This window comes from Euprymna scolopes, chromosome 21 (assembly GCF_053919585.1).
Source record: "Euprymna scolopes isolate OS-2025 chromosome 21, ASM5391958v1, whole genome shotgun sequence".
NCBI lineage: Eukaryota > Metazoa > Mollusca > Cephalopoda > Sepiida > Sepiolidae > Euprymna > Euprymna scolopes.
Window position 1 is genome coordinate 71,626,123 of NC_136502.1, and position 15,482 is coordinate 71,641,604.

Below are 15,482 nucleotides of genomic sequence, written 5' to 3' on the forward strand. Positions count from 1 at the left end.
AGGACATCATCGGATATGTCATCCCAACCCGTGGTTGTTAAATTTGCTCTGCGTTTAATCACACCAACAGCTGCGCGGAGCCAGCCACAGACTGGTAAGTGACCAACAAGTTTTCTACACCAAGAAAAAACGGTCCGCCTTGTAACGAGGTTGGGGATGCTTGGAATTTCACTGCCACGCCTCCATTGTAGGGTGCCATCCTCTTCATAAACATCCAATCCCAATACACGTGCTCCTTCCCTTAAACGTTCGGGATTCTTGCATTCCAGACCAAACTGAGCCAACTTTTCTTTGACACACGACGCAGACTGTACATCTTCATTGACGTATACGTCATCAATGTAAGCTGACGTTGAGTCCCTCATGGGCTTTTCTTGGGACAATACTGTGTTGACAATAGTCTTCATGATCTGTGGTGCCACATTTAGGCCGAAGCCAAGGCGTGTAAGGCAGTACCTCTGCCCCTGGAACCAAACTGTCTGGAACGGCCACAACGTCTCATCAACTCGCACCTGTAAATAGGCTTTTCGTAAATCCAATATTGAGACATTAGTGCCTTTCTGACGCCATTCCCTCAACTTACTGGCGCATACGTCAGCATCGGCAGTGTAGGCTTCAATATGCTTGTTAAGCTCCCTATAGTCCAGCACGGGCCGTACTTTCGACTTGTTATGCTGGACTACTGCCATCAAGGGTATTAGACCCTTCGGAGGCCCAAGCTTGTCCTCAGGGTAGGGGATTAACCAGCCATCTTGGATCCACGCCTTTAGTTCCCTTTCATATTCTGCTCGGGCCTCACTGGGTATAGGGTACTCTGCAACCCCATTCTTGAGTTTAGTCGGTGCCATTCCCTCGGTCCACTTCCAAGATGCAATCCAGGCCCTCTTGCGCGAGTCGTAGTCCACTGTAAAATCCGGCCGATCGATATGGAGCGCTGCACACACTGGGGCCTCTAAGAATCGCACCTTTCCATCCCGATGAATTGCGACTCCCCCCAGCGCCTTGATGGCATCGTATCCGAGCAACAGGTCAAACCCCAGGAGATTTCCTTGGGTCACGAGCACATTGATCTTAGTGGCTGCACCGGTGTCCGTGTAGATCTTGACAGTTCCAGCTCCACAGCATGTCTGGGTCTCGCCTCCTATCGTGGTGACTTTGATCTTCCTCTTAGTCCAACTTGGACACAGCCTGGTGCTCACTATAGTATGCGAACAGCCTGAGTCGAGAAGTGCTAAGCAGGGTATCCTGTTTACGTAGACGGTTATTACTGGTTGCGCCTTGTTCAAATTTTGCTCGGGGAGCAGGGCGGCGCTGACGTCCTCTCCCCTGATACGTTTCCCGCACAGTTTTGGGCTAGATGCCCCAAACCGCCACACTTAAAACAGCGCACACGCCCCCTGTTGGTGCAATTCCTTGCAAAATGTCCGCGTCGGCCGCAGCGAAAACATTTCCCATTGCTTGCAGGGTTCTGATTCGGAATCTCCCGAGCGCCAATCTGGCCTGTCTGTGTCGCCATCACAACTGGTTCCCCCAGGTCCTCCTCATCTTTGATGATGGCTCGAGCACGTTCCATCAAGTGTTCCATGGTCGTTGTTGAAACGCTGGTTGAGGCTCTCAGTAGCTGCTTCACCCGAGTGGGAAGGCCCGCCACAAACGCGTACGCAAGCGTCCGCTCCGACACCCCTCCACCGAACAGAACTGCAAGTTTCTTTAACTCAGCGAAGAAAACGTCCACGCTTTCCTCCGGTAGAAGTTTTCGGGAAGCAAATTTTTCATAGGCCGTACAAGGATCCATGGCAAATGCCTTGTACAGCGCAGCTTTAATTGCGGTGACATCTCCCTTTTCGGCAGCACTGAGTTGCTGATATACACTCAAGGCACCCCCAGCCAATCTCAGGGGAATTACAGTGTGTACCCTTTTCACCTCACAAAGGTCGCACGTCAGCTCGACCCTTTCAACCCAGTCGACGATGGACGTGGACCCGTCAAACTCGGGTATGAGCTTTAAGTCAAATTTCGACTCGGTCATAGTCCTAGAGGCCAAATGGCCGAAATAGCTTGTAAAAGTGAGAAATTACTGTAAGAAAAAAAATGTAGGGAAAAATTCAAGATGGCGCCCGACTCTCTCTTTAACACGGTAAGATATCCTCAACACGGCACAAGAAGCAACAGCCACACGATTCCCCAGCCAACTCAATCGTCACTCCCCCACGTCTTTCCCCTCACCCGCTTTTATCGTCGTTCTAGGTCGGCTAAATTTGCATATTCCGAGAATTCGTGTGACTTTGCGAGACATCATACTTTACAAAAGACGGCGGTCGCCATCTTGGTCCCTCTTTTCTATTTTTGGTCGGTAACGCTGAGCTGGTCTCGAGGTAAGTCTTTTTCCCCTCATCCGTCTCTCCCACGTACCCACACAACACGCAAACACGCGGGCGCTTATCTCCTGGATGCACGTTACATTCATTTGTACCCAACTTCTGCAGGCGTTTTTCCAGTCTTCATCCTTGTTAGGAAATTCGTGGTAAAGAGTGTCTTTCCACCGTGAAAACTATGAGTTGAATGTGCAGCCATTGTTGGCATCATAGGAAAATTCTGTAACCTCTAAAATCCACAAGTTACACCTTTTTTTTTCACATTAATCTCATCAATTACAAACTTAACTTTCAGATTAAAAAGAAATTGAAGAAAAATGTTTTATGACTTGTTCTACTAAATTGAACACATACTTTGTGACCATCACCCAGAAAAATATTTCGACTCTCTAACGTGAATAGTGACTATTGCCGTCTAAAAAGACGAAAGGAAGGGGACTTTCTTAACCCACCTTCCACCCTCCTCTCCCTCTCTCATTTAAAATTATGGGTCAATGTGCACTGGTTGTTCAACCTGTTTATTCCAAAAGCTGCTTAACATAGAGATGTTGGAGGTGTTTATTCCGAAAGGCATTTTCTTATTTTCAAGTCCCCCTCCCCCGCCCCCATAACCAGGTTGGACAATCAGTGCACTTTGACCAAATTATGACTATATTTATTTGAAATAACGTATTTAAACCAAGTTAATGTCAACTAAACAGAAATATTATTTGCATCAAATACTAAAAGTTAAACTCATTGAATTGTTAGATGTTTTTACAGATACCCAGAGTTTTTTTTATACAGTTAAACTTTGTATTTAATTTTGTTTGAATTGAATATTTTTGGAAAAAAATTTTTCCGATGCTAAAATATGACATTACTGTTATATTCATTTACAGCATATTCCAAAACCTGTAAAAGTCATCATTAAGTTGGAAAGAAAGTAAAAATTTACCCTAACCCCTTTATTTAAATGGGAATAATCACCAATTATGTGAGAGAGTCCCAATATTTTTTTCTCAGTCATGGTCACAAAGTACATGTTCAATTTAGTAGAATATTATAATTGAAAATTGATCTCTGACGATAAATATTTTTTCAAAGTTTTTTTTAATCTGAAATTTAAGTTTGTAATCAATGAGATTAACATGAAAAAAAAAAGAAGTGTAAATTGTGAAATTTAGAGGTGGGGGTCAATTTCCTAAACGTCTGCCTTTTTTTTTTATATACTATTGTATACAAACGTCAGACGGACCTTTAAGTAAAATAATACCTTTTTTTAAGATGTTTTTGTTTATTTTATTTCCAATTTCTCATCAACAATTGTTTTATAGTGGGGTGCGTCAGCATCAATATATTAGGTTGGTGCAAAAACAATATCGTTTTCTCACATAATTTCTGAATTAATTCATTGAGATATATATATATATATATATATATATATATATATATATATATATATATATATATATATAGCCATGTTATATATCATTTTGAAGCACGTTTTTCGCTCTACTGAATCGTGTTATTCATTACCGTTCTCAATCACTTCATTCATTTTTTTTTTGCAGGCTTTTCGACAGCATAGACAAAATTCAAATCTGCACGATTTTCTTGTTCCAGTTAAAACTATGCCAAAAAGCTACTGAGACGCCTCGTGATATCAATGATGCGTTTGGCACAGGAATAACTAATGAATGTGTGGCATAATGGTAGTTCAAAAATCGTAATGGTAATAAGAGCCTCAAAGATGAAGATGGTTGCAGCCGCCGACTGCAGTTGATAACGAACATTTGAAAGCATTAATTGAAGCCAACCTTTGCAAAACCACACGAGAAGTTGCTGTTGAACTTGAGGTCAACCACTCAACAGTCATTCGCTATTTAAAGCAAATAGGGAAGTCAAAAAAGTTGGATAAATGGGTGCCACATGAATTAAACGATAATAAAAAAATCGTCATTTTGAGGTGTTTTCTACACTACTTCTGTGCAACAAGAACGACCCATTTCTTGAGCGGATTGTGACGTGTGATGAAAAGTGGATCCTCTATGACAGCCGGTGACATTTAGCACAGTGATTGGATGCTGGAGAAGCTCCACAACACTTTCCAAAGCCGAAATTACACCAGAAAAAAAGGTTATGGTGACTGTTTGGTGGTCTGTGGCTGGTCTCATCCATTCTTGAATCCAGGCGAAACGATTACAGCGGAGAAGTACTGCTGACAAATTGAAGAAACGCATCAGAAGCTCCAACGTGCCCGAGATCGGTCGATATGAAGGGACCAATTTTTCTCCATGACAACGCTCACCCGCATGTTGCTCAACTGACCCTGCAGAAGCAGAACGAATTGGGCTACAAGACTCTGCCTCATCCGCCATATTCACCCACCGATTATCACTTTTTCAAGCATCTTGACAACGTGAAAAATGCTTCAAAAGCTCAGATGATGCCGAATCAGCCTTCAATGACTTCATCGCTTCCAGAAATCCGGATTTCTATGTTAATGGGATAAATAAACTTGTTTCTCATTAGCAAAAATGTGCTGATTTTAATGGTTCTTATTTCGATTAATAAAGTTTATTATGAAAAGAGTTATGATCTTTTGAAGTTGAACGTCAAAAACCAACATTATTTTAACACCAACCTAATAACATAAAATATCTTACCGCAGGGTGTCCAGTCTTCACGTGGGTGGGTGTGCAGCACACGGTGAAAGAAAATGAAGATACATAAATCTTCCTCAACGTGTATTGTAGCGTGGCTACCGAGAGTAAAGAAGAATGGTGTATTCTTGCGTTGTTACAAATTGCCGGGGAAATTATCCAAAAGGCCCCAAAGTACATATATTTTCTTATCCTAAATTTTCTCAATTTGGATACGTGCCATTAGAAGGGAAAATTTTATTCCAACCAAATATAGTAAAGTAAGTAATGTTAATAATTAAACGTGTATTTAATTAGAACTGTATTCAAGTACTTTCATAACGTTTGATAACATTGCTAATATAAATTAAAGTACTTTCATAACGTTTGATAACATTGCTAATATAAATTACAGAAACAATACTATTTATTTCTAATACAGCAAATATTATGTTGATATATTTAACTGTTTATTTTCTTATAAGGCTAAAAAGTCTATCAGGAAGGTTGAAAATTTAATTTAATTTTGTTTTAGGTTTTAAAATTATAAACAAATAATTTTTACATGAGAATAATTGTCAAAATATTTTTTTAATAATAAATAAAATCTTTCATTGAGTATGTCCAAATATTTGAAAATTCTATATTTTTTTCTAAAGTCAGTTTGAAAATTATTCACCACGTGGCTTAATGAAATTAGCCGTGACTGAGCGTTATATATTAAAATTGATTGTTTCTTTTTAGAATTAAAAACAAATAATTTTTACATGAGAATATTTGTCAAAATGATTTTTTTAATAATAAATAAAACCTTTCATTGAGTATGTCCAAATATTTGAAATTTCGGGTTTGTTTTACTGTACACATAGATTCGAAAAAGTTGTCACAAAACAAATATAGAATAAATAAATGTTATCAAAGGCAAGATAAGTTACTTTTCTACCTAACTGGATATGTTTTTAGTTTTTATATTTAATGTAACATGCTTATTCAGCTCGAAAAACATACAGTGTTTACCGATATATTGGAAAATTCAAAATAGTGGCCGACTCTCTCTCAGAGACGGTAAGTTTGGGAAAATGAGTTATAAATAAAAAAAACAGTCAAAATACTGTTAAAAACCTGCCGAATATATGTCAGCCTATGTCACGGTAACATATATTGAGCGTGTTTCTAACAGTATTTTGTCTTTTTTTTATTTATAACTCATTTTCCCAAACTTACCACCTCAAGGAGAGAGTGGGCTGCCATTTAAAATTTTCCAATACATCGGTAAACACTGTTTTTCGAACTGAATAAACATGTTACATTAAATATAAACACTAAAAACATATACAGTTAGGTAGAAACGTAATTTATCTTGCCTTTGATAACATTTATTTATTCTATATTTGTTTTGTGACAACTTTTTCAAATCTATGTGTACAGTAAAACAAACCCGAAAGTTATATATTTTTTTCTAAAGTCGGTTTGAAAATTATTCACCACGCAGCTATTAATGAAATTAGCCGTGACTGAGCGTTATATATTAAAATTAATTGTTTCTTTTTAGAATTATAAACAAATAATTTTTATATGAGAATATTTGTCAAAAATATATTTTTTTAATTTATTTACTTGCCTCCCCACGAGGGCACAGTTAGACACAAGATCGGGTTTTAATGTGGGAAAATTTAGCTTCCCAAAAAGGGGCACTCTGGATAGGAACAAAAATAAAATAAAAATTGCCTCGGTCATGAAGGATTGCTCCTCCACTGACCGAGGACAGAAAAAATGAAGTGTAGCATCAGAACAGATACTACACTGTGATTATTATCATTGTAAATGTTTGTTTACTATCTTTTATTAGATTTTAGCAATAGTTTGCATTATGGTATGAATGTTTTCTTTAATTATGTTTTTAGGAATGTGAACATCATTTTCGGCCTGAGGATGTAATAAAGGAGAAGTCAAGATTCGATGATAAAATATTGTGAAATAAACACGCAAGAAAATTAGTCCGAATAATCTCTAAAGTTCCAAAAAATAACATTCAACCCATGTGATTTTTCTCTAAATTAAATTAAAAAAACATATTTCTGCACTAGTAACTTTTATTGTTTGTTTGTATTTAAATTATTTGTTTGATTTCAATTTTTTGTATTTTATCGTTTGTTTTCATTCTTAAAATTATTTATCGATGGTTTTCACTTTTAAAATTATTCATCGTTGGTGTGTAATATGTTTTTAAATTATTTGTTTCCTAACTTCATAATTCAGTTTTATTAGTATTAAATTGTATATTGCTTTAAAATTACTTAATTTTACATAGATATTATTTTTATTTTATATTGAATAAAGTTCAGTTTCAGTATTAATCGAACTGTGTTCCTTTTATTATTATTTTTTTAATGTTCTATTGCTCTTTTTCAAATGGCCCTCATATAGTACTGACAGTCTGACAAATCTTACCTACAGTGCCTGCATGCATTTTCAGTTAACAGGCCTTCTTCTTACTCTCGGTGGCCGTGATTGTAGGCACCTCCAAAAGTCACCACAGAATTAACCCCCCTATATGTAAAACGATGTAATGTTATTATAAATTAATATTATCAATATAACCTTTGCACCATTTAAAAGAAGAAGGGCAAAATAAACTAGTAATAATTTTATTTAAAATTTTTTCATCGTACAAAAATAATGAAATTGCGAGACGAAAATCGTGTTTACATAATTGGCGCTTTAAAATAACGTGAAACATATTCGTGTTTAATAAATCTGGCAAAAATTAACTAATGGTCAGATTTTCGTGAAATTTTCAATACTCATTCATTTTAGAATGAAATTACATATAAAATGCAGTTTCCGTACAATATACGAGGGGAAATATATTTTTTTAGTACGTGCCCCCCCATATTCATTTTTTCGAAATTTGAAAAAAATATATTTAAATCTATCGAAATTTCTATTTATTATGAAACATAACAGTTCAAATGAGTAAAACATATTTATTTTTTTTTAATTTAAATACACGTATTGAACAGAAATTTACCTTGAAGTTGCAATTAAAAAATGATATAAATTTAATATTATGTTTTTTTAATAGCGTTTTTTTTTTCAAATTAATATATAATATAATCAGTTGAATTACCAAGAAAAAGAAACTTTGTAAACATTAATTAATTTTTAAAAGATTAAAACGATTAAAATTCGATTACTTCAAAATGTTCCGTTACAGCATAGATTTTTAATTAATTGTGTTTAAATGTTTTTTAATATTAAGTTTTAATATAAATATGGCTCTTGTCAGATTAAAACTGATTTGAAAATATTATTGCACAAATATTAAGCATTTTGTAGACTCCTCTCATATTTTGTTTGTCTCTTTTTACCGAACAAAATATGGAAGCCGTAGTTAACCAAATGAACATTCAGTAAAACCGTATTTCATATTTCTAAAGTTCAGAATAAAATCACGCTTTTCTTTTAACGGTTAATTTTAAAAAAAAATCTTTTGAACGCTGTTAAAACTTAAATTCTTCACTACAGTTTGCATTTTGGAGACGAAAGTGTTTTTGTTGAGATAAGTGATTTCTATATTAATCGTACTTTTTATTTTTAGATTCAAATATTAATAACTACATTTTATTTCAGTATTTAATTTATGTATTTCTGTTTTATTAAATGCTAGCTTTTTTCTCGTCCATAATTGTTTATTTATCTACCAAGTTGATTGCAAAAATAGATTACGAAATTGTACTCATTTTTAGTTCGTGAGAGGGGAATCTATCACCATACTTTCCCTGAAACACGTGTGTTGGACTTTTATTAAGTAGAATATTTAATAATTTTTTTTTTTTTTTTTTTTTTAATGGAGAGTAGAAAACGCATTGTGGATGCGTTATTGGTAGTTCCTGTTACTCTCGCTTCTCCTTATTTGTCCCTCAGTCCTCATTTTTTAATGAGTGATTTTTCTGACAAAGGGAGAAGAAAAAGCTGTTTTCTAGGTTGGCAGTATTTTTTGCGAACAGTTGGCAGAGATGGCGGAAATTTTCTGTTTTATGTCTATCTTTGTAGCCATGTCACTAGTAAGGGTACTGAAGGTAAACGTTTTGTCTGAGCTGACGTTATCCGCCTGATAAGGGACCAAAACCTTGGATTAACCACTAAGGAGGCTGTCCTATCAGCAGGTGCAAAGTCCTGGGGCTGCTGTATTGTCATTTGGTGAATGGATTCTGGACCATGCAGTAGCTTCTGGTGGGGCCTCTCGATGCCATACTAGTAGGTAATTGTTACGGCTTTACCTTATCAGGAGCTAAAAATAAAAAAATAAAATAAAATTCTTCGTTTCTTTTTCTCTCTTAGTTTCCCCTCTCTGTCCTGCTCTAAGTAAATCTGACGACCTAGTCCACATATTCCAAAATTTCAACATGACAAGTTTCAAGAAAAAATACACGATTAAACCCGGTTCTCCAACTTCCAACGTAGACCCCTACTACCATGTCTCCTTCTCCAACATCAGAGGTCTACGTTCTAACCTTCCAGAGGTTGAAACCCAACTACAGGAGACTAAACCAGACCTTTTATTTTTAAGCAAAACTGGCATTGGACAGGCTATTTCCCTAGAAGAGTTCGCAATCAAAGGATACTCTAACTTAACTTCTAAATCTAACCCCTAAGATCGCCATGGGCATGGAATATGTGCCTATATTAAAGATGGCTTTCCATGTGGTAGGGACATCTCCAGGGAACATCCTAACTTACCCTATATGTGCTTCCGGGTTGCTTTAGCTCACACTACTGCATTTATATTTACTCTCTATCGCCCCCACAACAGCGGAGTTACTATCTTTAAAAGCATATCTGAGAAAATTGACCAAGTCCTATCTGCTTATCCTTCAGCTAACATTCACGTATGTGGAGACTTCAATGTTCACAACGTCGAATGGTTGACCCACTCAAACAAGACCGATGATGAGGGGAGGTTCTGTCATGATTTCTCCATTGTTTATGACTTCACTCAGATTGTTCATGAACCCACCTGTGTGCCCGACAATGACGGCCAGTATGCGAGCCTACTAGACCTTTTTCTCACAACGTGCCCTGAACTATGTTCAGTTTCTGTTCTGTCGCCTCTTGGATCTTATGACCACTCTGTTGTATGAATTAAGATAAAAATGAAATGTAATAAGTCCCCAGACGTACCTCTCCATCGTGCAGTATATCGATACACTAAGGCTGACTGGGATAGCTTCCGTACATTTATATCGGATCTACCTCTGCATTCCATGTTTAAAAAGGATGTGTCCTCTATAGTATCAGACCTGACGGAATGGTTAATTGTAGGTATAGACCGTTTCATACCCTCGAAAATGTTTCAGCAAAAACCTAACAGCCAGCCATGGTTCTCTCCAGAATGTGCTGCTGCCATTGCGCACAGAAATCACTTTTTCCACTGCTTCCAACGTAATAGATGTATGGAAACTAAAGCCGCTTTCAGGACTGCAAGCAACCATTGTAAGAAAGTAATAAAGAACGCAAGAGAGTTGTATGCTCAATCTGTTAAGTCCAAAGTGGCTGAGCAGCGGCTTGGTTCCCACCAGTTTTGGCAAATAGCAAACAGAATCCTTAAAAGAAGCGTGTGCTCTATCCCAACTATTATCAATGGACCTGAGGTAATCTCGTCAGCATCAGACAAAGCCAAACTCTTTGCCAAGAACTTTGCAGCTAATTCTACCCTTTGCGACCAAGAGAAGGAGAATAGTTTCCCATCTCCCTGGAAATTTTCATCAGTATGCCCTGTATTTAAGAATTCAGGTGATCACTCATCCCCCTCTCAGTACAGGCCAATAAGTCTCCTGTACATCATGAGTAAGTTGCTGAAATCTGTGTTAAATACAGAAGTAATCAACCATCTCAACAAAAATAACCTTCTTAGTGACACTCAATATGGTTTCCGTTCTGCTAGATCTACAGCAGATGTGCTTACAGTTATATCTCATAGGATTAGCAAATCTCTCGACGGAGGCAACCTTTCTAGGGCAATTGCTCTTGACATATCTAAGGCCTTTGATAGGGTATGGCATAAAGGTTTACTTCATAAAATCTCTAGCTATGGTATAGCTGGAAATGTCTTCTCAATTATTAAATCATTTCTTTCTGATAGGTTCATAAGAGTAGTAGTTGAGGGGCAAAAATCAGAAGCTCACAGTATTAATACCGGTGTCCCTCAGGGGTCCATCCTGGGCCCAACTCTTTTCCTGATCTACATTAATGATCTTCCAAATCACATCCTTACATCATTTGTAGACATTTATGCTGACGACACTACCAATTATGGTAGCAAATCTAAGACAGTAAACGACCAAGTTCTCTCCGATTCTCTCTCCTCTGATCTTGAGCACGTAGTACAATGGGGAAAGGAGTGGCTGGTTACTTTTCATGCATCTGAAACCAAGCTTCTCTCTTTACATCATCAACATTCTGATCCACATCTGGCATCAATTGAAATGAATGGCTCTCGTCTTCAGGAGGCCTCAAGTTTTGACAAGCTTTTGGGCTTGACCATTACTCCTGATCTTAAATGGAACACGTACATCAAATCTGTTGCCAAGGCTGCTGGAAAAATGGTGGGATCTTTCTATCGATCCGGTAGACATCTCACTGCTGATGCAATTCTCTATCTATATAAGAGCCAGGTACGTCCAAGGATGGAATACTGTTGCCACATCTGGGCAGGAGCTGCTAGAAAGGACTTGTCCTGCCTTCATAGAGTTCAAAATAGACTTTGTAGCCTCGTAGGAGATGTCCTTTTCTCTTCCCTGCAACCTCTATCTCACAGAAGAGATGTTGCGAGTTTGTCTCTGATGTATCGTTATTTTCATGGAAAGTGTTCGACTGAGCTTCAGTCTATGGTCCCTCCTTGCCTAACTTTCACAAGAAACACTCGTCTAGCTGTAAACACTATCAATAATTCCCCCCACTCTTTATCTGTGCCTAAACCTAAACGTAGATTCCATGAACAAAGCTTCTTTCTTAGAACTGTACGCCTGTGGAATTGTCGTCCGTTTTCCTGCTTTCTGGCTGACTACAATATGGTTGTGTTCAAGTCTAACGTAAATAAGTTCTTGATTAGCCGTTCCATATAAGTTATCAAATTTACCGAATTTTCATTACTAATGATTACTATATTGTCCAATTACTACTGTACACTCTTTAACCCTTATCCTTGAGTGGCCTCTTGGCCTTGATAATGTGGTGATGCCTATGTAAAAAAAAAAATGTTTATAATATAATAATTTTTTTACGTTGTTTTGGAGGTACCTAGTTTATTGTGTTTTAAATATGGCGGTAAAAGGGGAGGTCACTCTATATAACTTAAGAAGTGGCATGGGAATAAATTAACGCTTATTTAAGGAAGGTAACATCAATAGGTATATTTAATATAATAAAATATTTATATTTAATATAGCAAAATAAATCAAGCTTAAAATAAAATAGTTCTTTTAGCCAAAAATAAAAAAAATAAAAGCGAGACAACAAAATAGACGGTGTCACGGTGTCAACCAACACCGGTAAGTATTTGTACCACGTGACTATATATAATTTTTGTTTTATATATAACTTGTTTTGTATTATTACTATATTAGCCTTTAAAAAGACTATGTAACTGATAATTGCGATTAAAAGAAAGAAAAGGTTGTTGAGTTTACTTATCACGTGACCGTGACTCGAACACAAAACAATACCGAAAGTAATACAAAAGTCATTTTAAAATGGCCTCCAACGATGTTCTTTTCGATCAACAACAAACCGGTTGTGCAATTTGTCTTAATCAATTCCAAATACCAAAAGCGTTGGCGTGTTTGCACACTTTCTGCCAGGATTGCATACAGTGCTATATCAATAAGAACTTCAACCATCGTGACCGAACTTTTCCATGTCCACTTTGCCGGCATGTGTGTCGGCTTGATCCCTCCACGAAGAACGCCTCGAAAATCCCTATAAAGGAATTAGCGAAACATTTACCCACGAATTTTCACATAATAAATTTAGAAGAAACCGAGCGGAAGAAAAAGGCTGCCGAATCCCAAGATGCCGTAAGTAGGAATTATTTGGATAAAATTGAAGATCTGGAGAAACAAATATTTGTTACGAAAAGGTTACTCGAGAAGAAGTATCGGTATAATATGATTTCTGTGCAAGTTTTCAAACAGGAAGTACAGTTCTGCCCATATCCCCCAAGCGATGATTATGGTTACTTGAATCCGGACATGGAAAACTGCCTAAAAAAAATGTATGATATTTCCCAGGAAAAACACACTATTATGGATAAATTTCTTGTTGAACTTGAAGGCATCAGAACGGATATTATAAATCATATCCTCCCAGATAATCGGAGCGGAAATAATCGTAAAAAAAGACGCAAACAAAATCGAACGAAATCTTCGGCAGGTGGGTTTGACGCTATTAAAACCAAGCTGCACACATACGAAAAAAACCTTGAGGCCTCTTTTGAAGAGATGAGCCTCGATGAAAGTGAAAATGAGCTCGTAGATATTATGGACCGCTTACGGTACCTCTGGTGCACAAGTAAGGATGACCCGCAAGAGATCAACACTACAAAGTGCCCATTGTTGTTTTTGAAAGTTCCCAAAAACCAAGATCATTATTTATCTATCGACGATCATATTTTCCCCAATCTTGACCACTTCGTGTTCATCTGCAGCGTGAAGGTGATGACGAACGATACTGTCGTGGTGTGTGGGAAATGCCCGAACCTTCTTCTCGGTTATGATGCGAATAGTGGTATGATGACGTCGCGGCTGAAACTCTCTGGTGAACCTACCAACATGTCAGTTTTGAACGACTTAGATGTCATGGTCACTTTCTCTTCCAAGACAGACATTGAAATAATTAAAGTGTTCAGCCCTAAACCATTTGTTCAGAAGATATTGGACACAGGCACGTTGTATTCTCAAGTAATATGTTTGCATGCTGACGATGATGGTACGCACAAAATACTTGCTCTGGCTGAAATTCCTCAACGCTATGACGTCATTCAGTTTGGTTCCAATTCATTACCGAACCATTTGGAGATCCTTAGCACAGGTCGTGTACCTGACCACTACTCCGATAGTCGATTTGTTTACATGAAACAAAAAGATGTTGTCGTTTTTTCTGACGTTACTAGAAAGACTTTGCTTGGTTATTCTCTCTCTCTTAAGAAAATGGCATTCAAATACTCCGGTGACACGGAAACGCCCCTCGTAGTGATTTCCGATATCTGCTGCAGTGATTCTTTCATTTACGTTGCAGATAGACGCCACCACAAAGTACACAAATTAAATCTGAATGGAACCCGGCAAGATATTATTAACTGCCACGATTTTCGCATTATGTGGCCGTTGCACATTCATGTAAACAGGCAGCGAACAATGGTTATTTGCAGCCAAAAGAGAAAGACACTCTCTTATTCGTTGAAGACCTTCCTATCCTAAATATTACATATATTTTTTATAGAATCACTCCTGCCTGCAAAGTTAATGTTTAAGTGTCCCCCTCGGACGTCATATAACATAACAGCCAAACTATTTATTTACGATGGTTTTCGATGCCAAAGTCGTTTTCAGACCAGTCATAAAACTCCCAAGTTCACAAATAAAAACTAATTAAATAAACACCTGATTGGGGAGTGGAATAATTCTATAAAAATATCAAATATTATGCTGTTCTTTTAAAACATGTTACGTGCTCCAGCTCCACTGCCTCATACTTTTCGAGCTAGGTGTGGGAGTATTTTTTAGAAAGCTTAAAAGTTAAACTAAATTTTATATTTTTAGTATAAAAACAATATTACGAAAAAACGGGGGGGGGGTATTATTTTAAACTTACACCGTATGCTAATTCACCATAAAAGAAAACAGATTTTTTTTCATATACAGTTTAGAAAACTTTGCAGTAAACATAAGGAAAAATACTTTAGAATTTAGATTGAGGATGAGTATTGCATATAAATTAGGTTAGGGGGCCACTTTTTGTTAATTTTATGAGCGAAACTGATGATATTATCAGTGATGATCCTTCAATCTAAATTCTAATACATTAAGGACATGTAACCAATTTTTAATTTCTTAAAAATCAATCGTGGGTTGATGTGTTGGAGGAGTGTATTGCCACTTGGACTTATGGTTAGTGATAGGGTTAAGGAAGAGCACGTTTGAATTGTTTGTAATTTTTACCATCGAGTTTTTCAGGCTGTTTACATATAATCGCTTAAAAAAGTAGAATTTTAATTTTATTTATGATTGAATTAATATACGATGTAAGAGTACAATTTTAGAAAAAAATGTATATATATCAAAGTGTAAGAAGTGATAACGGTTTAATGGGTCCCTAGTTGCCCCCTGCTCCAGAGATTAAATGGGATATTAATAGAAAAATATATTTTAAAATTTGTGAAATTCGATTCACTGAAGTAAATACTTGACAATAATCAAAATAT